We start from the raw sequence: 14,714 nt of genomic DNA, 5'->3' as shown, positions 1-14,714 counted from the left end.
CTCAAAACAGAGTCGCCAATAACCAGAGTTTGATCCTCGGCGGGTGTGTCGCCGAGTGGGGAAAAACGGTTAGAGATGTGAACGGGTTGGCGGTGTACACGGGGCTTCTGTTTAGGGCTACGCTTCCTCCTCACAGTCACCCAGTCAGCCTGCTTTCCCGGCTGCTCGGGATCTGCCAGGAGGGAACTAACGGCGGCTAAGCTACCTTGGTCCGCACCGACTACAGGGGCCTGGCTAGCTGTAGAATTTTCCACGGTGCGGAGCCGAGTCTCCAATTCGCCCAGCCTGGCCTCCAAAGCTACGAATAAGCTACACTTATTACAAGTACCATTACTGCTAAAGGAGGCCGAGGAATAACTAAACATTTCACACCCAGAGCAGAAAAGTGCGGGAGAGACAGGAGAAGCCGCCATGCTAAATCGGCTAAGAGCTAGTAGCTACGCTAAGCTAGCGGATTCCTAAAAACACGCAAAGTGAATAATGTGTAAATAATTTAGAGGTGATTCAGCAGAAGGAGTGCTTTAGTTAAGGCACGTAAAGATTACACTGGGAAACAAATCGTAATCTAGATAACTAGATCAATCTAACTGCGCAGATTAAACAGCTAACAGATACAGAAAAACACCGCTGTGCTCCGGAACAGGAAGTGATACAATACCGCAGTGAGAGCCAACCACCAGTAGAGGCCTTACAACCCCGATCAACCTGCGACTTGTTCTGGATGCCACATGAATGAGAGAAGAAGCAACATGCTGAGTGACACTGTTTGGTCAGAAACAAACAACCAGATGGAAACAATAAAATAATAAAACAAAATAAACAGCATTCTGTAGGACAAGTTCAGACAAACATTTTGGGAAACAGTAAGTGATCACAGAATGCTCAAATCTCCCAAAAAAAAAAAAAAAAAAAATACATAGGACGGTCCTGGATCTGAACTTGAATACAACCAAGAACAGTCAGATACAGTTGTATGTAAAAGTTTGGGCCCCCCTGATAATTTTCATGATTTTCCTTTATAAATCATTGGTTGTCTGGATCAGAAATTTCAGTTAAATATATCATATAGCAGACAAACACAGTGATATTTGAGAAGTGAAATGAAGTTTATAGGATTTACAGAAAGTGTGCAATAATTATTTAAACAAAATTAGGCAGGTGCATAAATTTAGGCACCTATGTCATTTTATTGATTTTAATACATTCAGCACTAATTATCAGAACACAAAATTGGTTTGGTAAGCTCACTGACCCATGACCTCTATACACAGGGAAATCCAATGATGAGAAAGGGTATTTAAGGTGGCCATTTACAAATGTTTCCCCTCTTTGCAGCTCTTCTAATAAGTGGCAACACGGGAGCCTCTAAACAACTCTCAAATGACCTGAAAATAAAGATTGTTCAACATCATGGTTTCGGGGAAGGATACAAAAAGCTATCTCAGAGATTTCAACTGTCAGTTTCCACTGTGAGGAACATAGTGAGGAAATGGAAGACCACAGGCACAGTACTAGTTAAGGCCTGAAGTGACAGGCCAAGAAAATCTCAGATAAGCTGAAACGAAGGATGGTGAGAACAGTCACAGTTAACCCACAGACCTGCTCCAAAGACCCACAACATGATCTTGCTGCAGATAGTGTCTCTGTGCATCGTTCAACTATACAGAGCACTTTGGACAAAGAGATGCTGTATGATGCTGTAATGCAGAGGAAGCCTTTTCTGCTTACACGCCACAAACACGAGTCGCTTGAGGTATGCTAAAGCACATTTGGACAATAAGGTGCTGTAGATTGATGAAACTAAAATTGAGTTATTTGGACATCACTTGACCCAGCTATCTTAGCTAATTATAGGCCAATCTCCAACCTTCCTTTTCTCTCAAAAATTCTTGAAAGGGTAGTTGTAAAACAGCTAACTGATCATCTGCAGAGGAATGGTCTATTTGAAGAGTTTCAGTCAGGTTTTAGAATTCATCATAGTACAGAAACAGCATTAGTGAAGGTTACAAATGATCTTCTTATGGCCTCGGACAGTGGACTCATCTCTGTGCTTGTTCTGTTAGATCTCAGTGCTGCTTTTGATACTGTTGACCATAAAATTTTATTACAGAGATTAGAGCATGCCATAGGTATTAAAGGCACTGCGCTGCGGTGGTTTGAATCATATTTGTCTAATAGATTACAATTTGTTCATGTAAATGGGGAATCTTCTTCACAGACTAAAGTTAATTATGGAGTTCCACAAGGTTCTGTGCTAGGACCAATTTTATTCACTTTATACATGCTTCCCTTAGGCAGTATTATTAGACGGTATTGCTTAAATTTTCATTGTTACGCAGATGATACCCAGCTTTATCTATCCATGAAGCCAGAGGACACACACCAATTAGCTAAACTGCAGGATTGTCTTACAGACATAAAGACATGGATGACCTCTAATTTCCTGCTTTTAAACTCAGATAAAACTGAAGTTATTGTACTTGGCCCCACAAATCTTAGAAACATGGTGTCTAACCAGATCCTTACTCTGGATGGCATTACCCTGACCTCTAGTAATACTGTGAGAAATCTTGGAGTCATTTTTGATCAGGATATGTCATTCAAAGTGCATATTAAACAAATATGTAGGACTGCTTTTTTGCATTTACGCAATATCTCTAAAATCAGAAAGGTCTTGTCTCAGAGTGATGCTGAAAAACTAATTCATGCATTTATTTCCTCTAGGCTGGACTATTGTAATTCATTATTATCAGGTTGTCCTAAAAGTTCCCTAAAAAGCCTTCAGTTAATTCAAAATGCTGCAGCTAGAGTACTGACGGGGACTAGAAGGAGAGAGCATATCTCACCCATATTGGCCTCTCTTCATTGGCTTCCTGTTAATTCTAGAATAGAATTTAAAATTCTTCTTCTTACTTATAAGGTTTTGAATAATCAGGTCCCATCTTATCTTAGGGACCTCGTAGTACCATATTACCCCAATAGAGCGCTTCGCTCTCAGACTGCAGGCTTACTTGTAGTTCCTAGGGTTTGTAAGAGTAGAATGGGAGGCAGAGCCTTCAGCTTTCAGGCTCCTCTCCTGTGGAACCAGCTCCCAATTCAGATCAGGGAGACAGACACCCTCTCTACTTTTAAGATTAGGCTTAAAACTTTCCTTTTTGCTAAAGCTTATAGTTAGGGCTGGATCAGGTGACCCTGAACCATCCCTTAGTTATGCTGCTATAGACGTAGACTGCTGGGGGGTTCCCATGATGCACTGTTTCTTTTTCTTTTTGCTCTGTATGCACCACTCTGCATTTAATCATTAGTGATCGATCTCTGCTCCCCTCCACAGCATGTCTTTTTCCTGGTTCTCTCCCTCAGCCCCAACCAGTCCCAGCAGAAGACTGCCCCTCCCTGAGCCTGGTTCTGCTGGAGGTTTCTTCCTGTTAAAAGGGAGTTTTTCCTTCCCACTGTAGCCAAGTGCTTGCTCACAGGGGGTCGTTTGACCGTTGGGGTTTTACATAATTATTGTATGGCCTTGCCTTACAATATAAAGCGCCTTGGGGCAACTGTTTGTTGTGATTTGGCGCTATATAAAAAAAATTGATTGATTGATTGATTGATTGACATAACAAGGGGCAGTATGCATGGCTGAAAAAGAACACAGCATTCCAAGAAAAACACTTGCTACCTACAGTAAAATTTGGAGGTGGTTCCATCATGCTGTGTGGCCAGTGCAGGTACTGGGAATCTTGTTAAAGTTGAGGGTCATATGGATTCCAGTCAATATCAGCAGATTCTTGAGAACAATGTTCATGAATCAGTGACAAAGTTGAAGTTGCTACGGGGCTGGATCTTTCAACAAGACAACGACCCTGAACACTGCTCACAATCAAGGCATTCATGCAGAGGAACAAGTACAACATTCTGGAATGGCCATCTCAGTCCCCAGACCTGAATATTATTGAAAATCTGTGGTGTGATTTTAAGCGAGCTGTCCATGCTCGGAAACCAACAAACCTGAGATGTTTTGTGAAGAAGAATGGTCCAAAATACCTTCAACCAGAATCCAGACTCTCATTGGAAGCTATAGGAAGCATTTAGAGGCTGTTATTTCTGCAAATGGAGGATCTACTAAATATTGATGGTTTTTTTTGTTGCCCAAATTTATGCACCTGCTTCATTTTGTTTAAATAATTATTGCACACTTTCTGTAAATCCTATAAACTTCATTTCACTTCTCAAATATCACTGTGTTTGTCTGCTATATGATATATTTAACTGAAACTGCTGATTCAAACAACCAATGATTTATAAAGAAAAATCATGGAAATCATCAGGGGGCCCAAAGTTTTACATACAACTGTAGATGAGTTTTTGTCTGTAAGATGAAAAATCCCACTTCAAGTTCCACTGAATGTATTTCAATGTGTCAGAAGCTGACCTAGTATTAAATGTAGCACTTAAAAACATAGTCTCTTTGGATTTTTACAATAGAAGAAATAAAAATAATTTTCTTCAGCACCACTACACTGTTAAAATTCTGTCAGATAAACATTCTGAAGCCGCATCCTGGTTGTTGTCTGTCTTCTTAAGTTGGCGGTAAAACCCTGTTTCTTCGCCAGTGCTGTAAGATTCAGTTCATCCCAAGTCATAGTAGCAATCAAGAAAGAAGAAGATCTATTCAGAGATAGAATATTACAACCTCATTTTAAAATTTCTACATTTTGGGGAACATAAATTTCACTGGGACATTAGGATGAAACTGTCCATTAGAATCAAATCTCACCAACTTGTACACATGGAGCATGAATCCCATTCAGTGGCATCTATATGAGGTTTTTCTTGATGAGTAAGAAATATTAGAATCAGGGGTTAGTTATATGATGCAGAATGGTACTGCTAACCTCTTTGACTTTCCTTGTTTGGTTTAGAAGTCTGATTCCACATTTAGGCATTGCAGCAATTTTTGTGAACTTAATGTTGCAAAACCAGCTCCATATTCTTTTTTCCAGAATGGAGTATTGGGTAGACCAGGTGAGCCCAACAAATTATGCAAGCAAGTTGGTCCTTTGAAGGCTATTTCTGGGAGGTTCATGCACAAAAAAACGGGCCCCATGGACAAAATGTCGTAGCTGATGATGCCTCACAATGTGTAGCCACAGTGATAAATAAGGCTGTTGTTCCACTAAACAAGGCAGTGAAACTGTAAACTTAATAAGTGAGTGATCAGACACCACTGATGTAAGAGGCATGATGTCAATATTTATGACGCCAATACCACGTGTGAGAACCAAATCCAGGGTATTTGTTATGTGTCGACGCGGATTGAGGAGCGAACCTGCGTCAGACAGGACCCAGCGCTAAAAATAACCAGAAAACGGTTCCAAACAAAAACTATTTATTATACACCTGTGTTTAAAAGTGTAAAAACATAAAAAAACAACGTCCCTCTGGTGGAGTGATCCGCGGCTCGCTCTCCAGCGCCCGCAAGGATTAAAGCCGGCGCTCCTGGACTTCCTACCACCGCCAAACACCCCCCAGGTGGACACGACAAACTGATTCTCTGTGAAGCAAAGAGATGGTGAGGTAAATCAACAGATACAACTATATCTTCCAATAAACACACGCTGCCAGCAACACACTCAGGTCAGTGTCCTTTTTTTTTTACTTTATGCAAATGAGCAGCCTCTCACAACAAGTGGAGGATCACTTATCCTTCACGCCACAGCAGTGAGAAGCAAACTACGCAATTCTCTTTACAATTCCAGTACACTGTGTAACAAAACACCACGTTACTATCAACAAGTACTTAAACACTTAATTACCTTTCGTGTGTGCTGACAGCATGTGTCCTCACCCCTCCCTGCTTCACGGGCTCGATGTGTCAAACCCAGGCGCGGTCCTCAGCGTCTCACAAACGAACGTCACAAGGTCGAGTTCCCGGCAGTTCTGCTTGAATCACACATGACTTAAATGCAGAACGCCATCCAATTATCTGCTTCAGCTGCAAGTCGTCCAGGTTGCACGTGAGCACCAAGCACAGGTGCTTTCCATGATGTTGATGAGGGTGAAGACTCTTCAGCCAGCACCTTCTTCACAGACAAATCAGCCCTCATGCCACCTGGAGAGCAAAGAAAAGAAAAGAACACCAAAACATCCAGCCACGCCCCCCCCAACACACAACAGTATTTCCACTAATGTGCATTGAATCCTGAATGCATTGCTGAAATCCTAATGCATCCACAATTTCCATAAATGACTTGCAGAGGAGATCAGAAGTATGATTCATATGAACGTTAAAGTCACCAATAATCACAATGTTATCTGCATTAGTTGACAAGTTAGAGATGAACACACCAAATTCATCTAAGAGTTCAGAGTATGGGCCAGGAGGCCTATATACAGTGACAAAATAATACGGCTGATTTTTAACAAAAAGACAGGAGGCAGAGCTGAGGATGTTACGATTCTCTTTGGGAGTGACAAGGACAGGATTAGGAATGAACATATCAGAGAGACAGCTCAGGTGGGACAGTTTAGAGACAAAGTCAGAGGGACCCAGGGTATATAGGGAGAAGGATGCTGAGGATGGAGCCACCAGGCAGGAGGAGAAGAGGGAGGACAAAGAGGAGGTTTATGAATGTGCTGAGGGAGGACATGCAGGTGGTTGGTGAGACAGAGGAAGATACAGAGGACAGGGTGAGATGGAAACCATTGATCTGCTGTGGTGCCACCTAACAGGAGCAGATGAAAGAAGAAGTCATATTTTCTCAAATTACCACCAAACAAGCAAAAATGCCATAAATACAAATAACACAATCAATATTCATATAATTAATATATAATCAATGTGATTAATGATTAATATTATTATCTGAAGGAGGCAACAGCTGTCATCATCCTGCGTTAAACCAACTCTTTGTCATGTGGAAAACAGATGAAAACATCACGAACAATTTAAAAGACATGAATTTGCCTTTTCTGGTCATGTTTATGTCTTCAGGTGATTTTTAGAGTTTTGGATCCAGCATTTCAGATCGATGACCCCTACAACTTCAAAAAAGTACATGGCTGTGACTGGAGAAATTGTGCATCGTGCAAGTTTTGCACTTTGCATCAGCACTCTTAGCTTCATCGTGGAACAGAGCGGAGAAGGATTTTTATTCACCAAAAGAAATCAAATCTAGGCTTGCATCTCAGATACACTTTCTGGCAAATTGTAGCTGAACTTTCAGCTCTTCTTGATTTACTTTTTGTATTTGAAATGCCATAAACAAATGAAAATGCGTGAAATACCAAGGGGCTGAATACTTTTACAAGCCACTGTAGATAAACACACAAACTTACGGTATCACCCGAATATGAAAGCTGCTGACGGTTTTGGCCTCGTAGTCAGACCTGCTCGCTTCACTTCCATGAATCATTGCTAACAGGTGGTCCGGTCGTTAGCTGGCAAACTTTCAGTCTGTGTGTTTTTTCCGAAGCTGTTTAGATATTTATGGAGTATGTTCATGTTCAACTTGGTTTTTCTAATCGTGTTTTTAGCTTTCTGGTTTGTAACAAATGTGATACGATGCGATTAGGACCAATTATCATGGTAACAATCTGATATGGGAAAATATCAGACCGGAAATCAGCCAATCACAGCGCGTGTAATGTCGTAGCCATATAATAATGATTTATACTGTACAGTGACTAAAAACCACTGACCATCAGCAGGATGATGTTTGATTTTGTGGGACAAAACAGCCCATTTCAAAGTTCAAAATCCATTTCAAAAAGGAAAACTTTGACCCATGTTTACACCTGCCATGAAATGCCACCAATTTAATGTTTTACCAGCAGAAAAATTAGCTGTAATTTTCTGATGCAGCACAGGAGTAAAGTAATAGGATTTAGGAAAAGGAGGAAGGAGGAAGAAACCTCAAGCAGACCAGACTCAGAGGGGTGACCTACTGCGTAGACCATTCTAACATTATACAAGGTTTTTACAGAAGATTAGGAAAAAACAGAAGAGCAACGACAACAGAGTCTGTTACTGAGATAAAAGGCAGTCCATACTGGTGCTTAGTCTCTGCCTCCTGGTCTTGAACAGGTAGGACTTCTGAGGTCAGTCCAGCACTCCAGGATGCAGGACCATAATGTGTTAAAGGTCTCATCAGTGCCTCGAACAGACAGAAAAAAGCAGAATCGGTCTGCAGGGAATAACTGCACCCGATTCATCAGCACTAAATCAACAGTGAAGCAGAGAGAATGCTAAGGTGATCACTGGCAGCTAGAACTGAGCTTCACTAACAGACCCAGAACTTAGATCTAGCAAAGCTGAGACCTGTTCTGTTGCTAATATAACTCCAATTCCAATGAAGTTGGGACGTTGTGTAAAATGTAAATAAAAACAGAATCCAATGATTTGCAAATCCTCTTCAACCTATATTCAATTGAATACACCACAAAGACAAGATATTTAATGTTCAAACTGATAAACTTTATTGTTTTTGTGCAAATATTTGTTCATTTTGAAATGGATGCCTGCAACAGGTTTCTAAAAAGCTGGGACAGTGGTATGTTTACCTCTGTGTTACATGACCTTTCCTTCTAACAACACTCAATAAGCATTTGGGAACTGAGGACACTAATTGTGAGTCAATCAATCAATTTTTTTATATAGCGCCAAATCACAACAAACAGTTGCCCCAAGGCGCTTTATATTGTAAGGCAAGGCCATACAATAATTATGTAAAACCCCAACGGTCAAAACGACCCCCTGTGAGCAAGCACTTGGCTACAGTGGGAAGGAAAAACTCCCTTTTAACAGGAAGAAACCTCCAGCAGAACCAGGCTCAGGGAGGGGCAGTCTTCTGCTGGGACTGGTTGGGGCTGAGGGAGAGAACCAGGAAAAAGACATGCTGTGGAAGAGAGCAGAGATCAATCACTGATGATTAAATGCAGAGTGGTGCATACAGAGCAAAAAGAGAAAGAAACAGTGCATCATGGGAACCCCCCAGCAGTCTACGTCTATAGCAGCATAACTAAGGGATGGTTCAGGGTCACCTGATCCAGCCCTAACTATAAGCTTTAGCAAAAAGGAAAGTTTTAAGCCTAATCTTAAAAGTAGAGAGGGTGTCTGTCTCCCTGATCTGAATTGGGAGCTGGTTCCACAGGAGAGGAGCCTGAAAGCTGAAGGCTCTGTCTCCCATTCTACTCTTACAAACCCTAGGAACTACAAGTAAGCCTGCAGTCTGAGAGCAAAGCGCTCTATTGGGGTGATATGGTACTACGAGGTCCCTAAGATAAGATGGGACCTGATTATTCAAAACCTTATAAGTAAGAAGAAGAATTTTAAATTCTATTCTAGAATTAACAGGAAGCCAATGAAGAGAGGCCAATATGGGTGAGATATGCTCTCTCCTTCTAGTCCCCGTCAGTACTCTAGCTGCAGCATTTTGAATTAACTGAAGGCTTTTTAGGGAACTTTTAGGACAACCTGATAATAATGAATTACAATAGTCCAGCCTAGAGGAAATAAATGCATGAATTAGTTTTTCAGCATCACTCTGAGACAAGACCTTTCTGATTTTAGAGATATTGCGTAAATGCAAAAAAGCAGTCCTACATATTTGTTTAATATGCGCTTTGAATGACATATCCTGATCAAAAATGACTCCAAGATTTCTCACAGTATTACTAGAGGTCAGGGTAATGCCATCCAGAGTAAGGATCTGGTTAGACACCATGTTTCTAAGATTTGTGGGGCCAAGTACAATAACTTCAGTTTTATTTGAGTTTAAAAGCAGGAAATTAGAGGTCATCCATGTCTTTATGTCTGTAAGACAATCCTGCAGTTTAGCTAATTGGTGTATGTCCTCTGGCTTCATGGATAGATAAAGCTGGGTATCATCTGCGTAACAATGAAAATTTAAGCAATACCGTCTAATAATACTGCCTAAGGGAAGCATGTATAAAGTGAATAAAATTGGTCCTAGCACAGAACCTTGTGGAACTCCATAATTAACTTTAGTCTGTGAAGAAGATTCCCCATTTACATGAACAAATTGTAATCTATTAGACAAATATGATTCAAACCACCGCAGCACAGTGCCTTTAATACCTATGGCATGCTCTAATCTCTGTAATAAAATTTTATGGTCAACAGTATCAAAAGCAGCACTGAGGTCTAACAGAACAAGCACAGAGATGAGTCCACTGTCCGAGGCCATAAGAAGATCATAGGTAACCTTCACTAATGCTGTTTCTGTACTATGATGAATTCTAAAACCTGACTGAAACTCTTCAAATAGACCATTCCTCTGCAGATGATCAGTTAGCTGTTTTACAACTACCCTTTCAAGAATTTTTGAGAGAAAAGGAAGGTTAGAGATTGGCCTATAATTAGCTAAGATAGCTGGGTCAAGTGATGGCTTTTTAAGTAATGCTTTAATTACTGCCACCTTAAAAGCCTGTGGTACATAGCCAACTAATAAAGATAGATTGATCATATTTAAGATCGAAGCATTAAATAATGGTAGGGCTTCCTTGAGCAGCCTGGTAGGAATGGGGTCTAATAAACATGTTGATGGTTTGGATGAAGTAACTAATGAAAATAACTCAGACAGAACAATCTGAGAGAAAGAGTCTAACCAAATACCGGCATCACTGAAAGCAGCCAAAGATAACAATACGTCTTTGGGATGGTTATGAGTAATTTTTTCTCTAATAGTTAAAATTTTGTTAGCAAAGAAAGTCATGAAGTCATTACTACTTAAAGTTAATGGAATACTCAGCTCAATAGAGCTCTGACTCTTTGTCAGCCTGGCTACAGTGCTGAAAAGAAACCTGGGGTTGTTCTTATTTTCTTCAATTAGTGATGAGTAGAAAGATGTCCTAGCTTTACGGAGGGCTTTTTTTATAGAGCAACAGACTCTTTTTCCAGGCTAAGTGAAGATCTTCTAAATTAGTGAGATGCCATTTCCTCTCCAACTTATGGGTTATCTGCTTTAAGCTACGAGTTTGTGAGTTATACCACCGAGTCAGGCACTTCTGATTTAAAGCTCTCTTTTTTAGAGGAGCTACAGCATCCAAAGTTGTCTTCAATGAGGATGTAAAACTATTGACGAGATACTCTATCTCCCTTACAGAGTTTAGGTAGCTACTCTGCACTGTGTTGGTATATGGCATTAGAGAACATAAAGAAGGAATCATATCCTTAAACCTAGTTACAGCGCTTTCTGAAAGACTTCTAGTGTAATGAAACTTATTCCCCACTGCTGGGTAGTCCATCAGAGTAAATGTAAATGTTATTAAGAAATGATCAGACAGAAGGGAGTTTTCAGGGAATACTGTTAAGTCTTCTATTTCCATACCATAAGTCAGAACAAGATCTAAGATATGATTAAAGTGGTGGGTGGACTCATTTACTTTTTGAGCAAAGCCAATAGAGTCTAATAATAGATTAAATGCAGTGTTGAGGCTGTCATTCTCAGCATCTGTGTGGATGTTAAAATCGCCCGCTATAATTATCTTATCTGAGCTAAGCACTAAGTCAGACAAAAGGTCTGAAAATTCACAGAGAAACTCACAGTAACGACCAGGTGGACGATAGATAATAACAAATAAAACTGGTTTTTGGGACTTCCAATTTGGATGGACAAGACTAAGAGTCAAGCTTTCAAATGAATTAAAGCTCTGTCTGGGTTTTTGATTAATTAATAAGCTGGAATGGAAGATTGCTGCTAATCCTCCTCCTCGGCCCGTGCTACGAGCATTCTGACAGTTAGTGTGACTCGGGGGTGTTGACTCATTTAAACTAACATATTCATCCTGCTGTAACCAGGTTTCTGTAAGGCAGAATAAATCAATATGTTGATCAATTATTAAATAATTTACCAACAGGGACTTAGAAGAGAGAGACCTAATGTTTAATAGACCACATTTAACTGTTTTAGTCTGTGGTGCAGTTGAAGGTACTATATTATTTTTTCTTTTTGAATTTTTATGCTTAAATAGATTTTTGCTGGTTATTGGTAGTCTGGGAGCAGGCACCGTCTCTACGGGGATGGGGTAATGAGGGGATGGCAGGGGGAGAGAAGCTGCAGAGAGGTGTGTAAGACTACAACTCTGCTTCCTGGTCCCAACCCTGGATAGTCACGGTTTGGAGGATTTAAGAAAATTGGCCAGATTTATAGAAATGACAGCTGCTCCATCCAAAGTGGGATGGATGCCGTCTCTCCTAACAAGACCAGGTTTTCCCCAGAAGCTTTGCCAATTATCTATGAAGCCCACCTCATTTTTTGGACACCACTCAGACAGCCAGCAATTCAAGGAGAACATGCGGCTAAACATGTCACTCCCGGTCTGATTGGGGAGGGGCCCAGAGAAAACTACAGAGTCCGACATTGTTTTTGCAAAGTTACACACTGATTTAATGTTAATTTTAGTGACCTCCGATTGGCATAACCGGGTGTCATTACTGCCGACGTGAATTACAATCTTACCAAATTTACGCTTAGCCTTAGCCAGCAGTTTCAAATTTCCTTCGATGTCGCCTGCTCTGGCCCCCGGAAGACAATTGACTATGGTTGCTGGTGTCGCTAACTTCACATTTCGCAAAACAGAGTCGCCAATAACCAGAGTTTGATCCTCGGCGGGTGTGTCGCCGAGTGGGGAAAAACGGTTAGAAATGTGAACGGGTTGGCGGTGTACACGGGGCTTCTGTTTAGGGCTACGCTTCCTCCTCACAGTCACCCAGTCGGCCTGCTTTCCCGGCTGCTCGGGATCTGCCAGGGGGTAACTAACGGCGGCTAAGCTACCTTGGTCCGCACCGACTACAGGGGCCTGGCTAGCTGTAGAATTTTCCACGGTGCGGAGCCGAGTCTCCAATTCGCCCAGCCTGGCCTCCAAAGCTACGAATAAGCTACACTTATTACAAGTACCGTTACTGCTAAAGGAGGCCGAGGAATAACTAAACATTTCACACCCAGAGCAGAAAAGTGCGGGAGAGACAGGAGAAGCCGCCATGCTAAATCGGCTAAGAGCTAGTAGCTACGCTAAGCTAGCAGATTCCTAAAAACACGCAAAGTGAATAATGTGTAAATAATTTAGAGGTGATTCAGCAGAAGGAGTGCTTTAGTTAAGGCACGTAAAGATTACACTGGGAAACAAATCGTAATCTAGATAACTAGATCAATCTAACTGCGCAGATTAAACAGCTAACAGATACAGAAAAACACCGCTGTGCTCCGGAACAGGAAGTGATACAATACCGCAGTGAGAGCCAACCACCAGTAGAGGCCTGGTGAGTGTCATGATTGGGTATAAAAGGAGCATCCCCAAAAGGCTCAGCTGTACACAAGCAAAGATGTGGTGAGGATCACCACTTTGTGAACAACTGCGTGAAAAAATAGTCCAGCAGTTTAAGAACAATATTTCTCATTGTTCAATTGCAAGGAATTTAGGAATTCCATCATCTACAGTCCATAATATAATCAGAAGATTCAGAGAATCTGGAGAACTTTCTACACGTAAGCAGCAAGGCCGAAAACCAACAGTAAATGCCCGTGACCTTCGATCCCTCAGGCGGCACTTCAATAAAAACTGACATCATTGTGTAAAGGATCTTACTGCGTGGGCTCAGGAACACTTCAGAAAACCATTGTCAGTTCACACAGTTCGTCGCTACATCTACAAGTGCAAGTTAAAACTCTACCATGCAAAGTGAAAGCCAAACATCAACAACATCCAGAAACGCTGCCGCCTTCTCTGGGCCCGAGCTCATTTGAAATGGACAGACACAAAGTGGAAAAGTGTGCTGTGGTCTGATAAGTCCACATTTCAAATTGTTTTTGGAAATCATGGACATTGTGTCCTCCGGACAAAAGAAGAAAAAGACCATCCAGATTGTTACCAGGGCAAAGTTCAAAAGCCAGCATCTGTGATGGTATGGGGGTGTGTTAGTGCCCATGGCATGGACAACTTACACATCTGTGATGGTATGGGGGTGTGTTAGTGCCCATGGCATGGACAACTTACACATCTGTGATGGCACCATCAATGCTGAAAGGTACATCCAGGTTTTGGAGCAACACATGCTGCCATCCAAGCAACGTCTTTTTCAGGGACGTCCCTGCTTATTTCAGCAAGACAATGCCAAGACACATTCTGCTCGTGTTACAACAGCGTGGCTTTGTAGTAAAAGAGTGCGGGTACTAGACTGGCCTGCCTGCAGTCCAGACCTGTCGCCCATTGAAAATGTGTGGTGCATTATGAAGCGCAAAATACGGCAACGGAGACCCCGGACTGTTGAACAACTGAAGTCGTACATCAAGCAAGAATGGGAAAGAATTCCACCTACAAAGCTTCAACAATTAGTGTCCTCAGTTCCCAAATGCTTACTGAGTGTTGTTAGAAGGAAAGATGATGTAACACAGTGGGAAACATACCACTGTCCCAGCTTTTTAGAAACATGTTGCAGGCATCCATTTCAAATTGAATATAGGTTGAAGAGGATTTGAAAATCATTGGATTCTGTTTTTATTTATATTTTACACAACGTCCCAACTTCATTGGAATTGGGGTTGTAATATGAATTAAAAGAAGAAGAAGCATAGTTCGATACTACATCAGTATGCTAGTCACATGAGTGGGAGAATAGATGCGCCTTTAGTCTGGACTTGAATGTCTCTACAGAATCTGACTATTTTATCTCTGCAGGGAGGTCATTCCAAAAAATATGTGCA

At 41.3% G+C, this 14,714-nt stretch overlaps 1 protein-coding gene across 1 annotated transcript in view; it reads right to left on the bottom strand.

The window, feature by feature from the left end:
- LOC117515001 (laminin subunit beta-1-like) overlaps window positions 1-14,714 on the bottom strand; it is a 476,107-nt gene that overhangs the window by 281,750 nt on the left and 179,643 nt on the right. The gene's annotated exons all lie outside the window — the stretch shown is intronic.

Source organism: Thalassophryne amazonica, chromosome 8 (assembly GCF_902500255.1).
Source record: "Thalassophryne amazonica chromosome 8, fThaAma1.1, whole genome shotgun sequence".
NCBI classification, from domain to species: domain Eukaryota; kingdom Metazoa; phylum Chordata; class Actinopteri; order Batrachoidiformes; family Batrachoididae; genus Thalassophryne; species Thalassophryne amazonica.
This window is presented reverse-complemented; position numbering and strand designations above follow the sequence as displayed.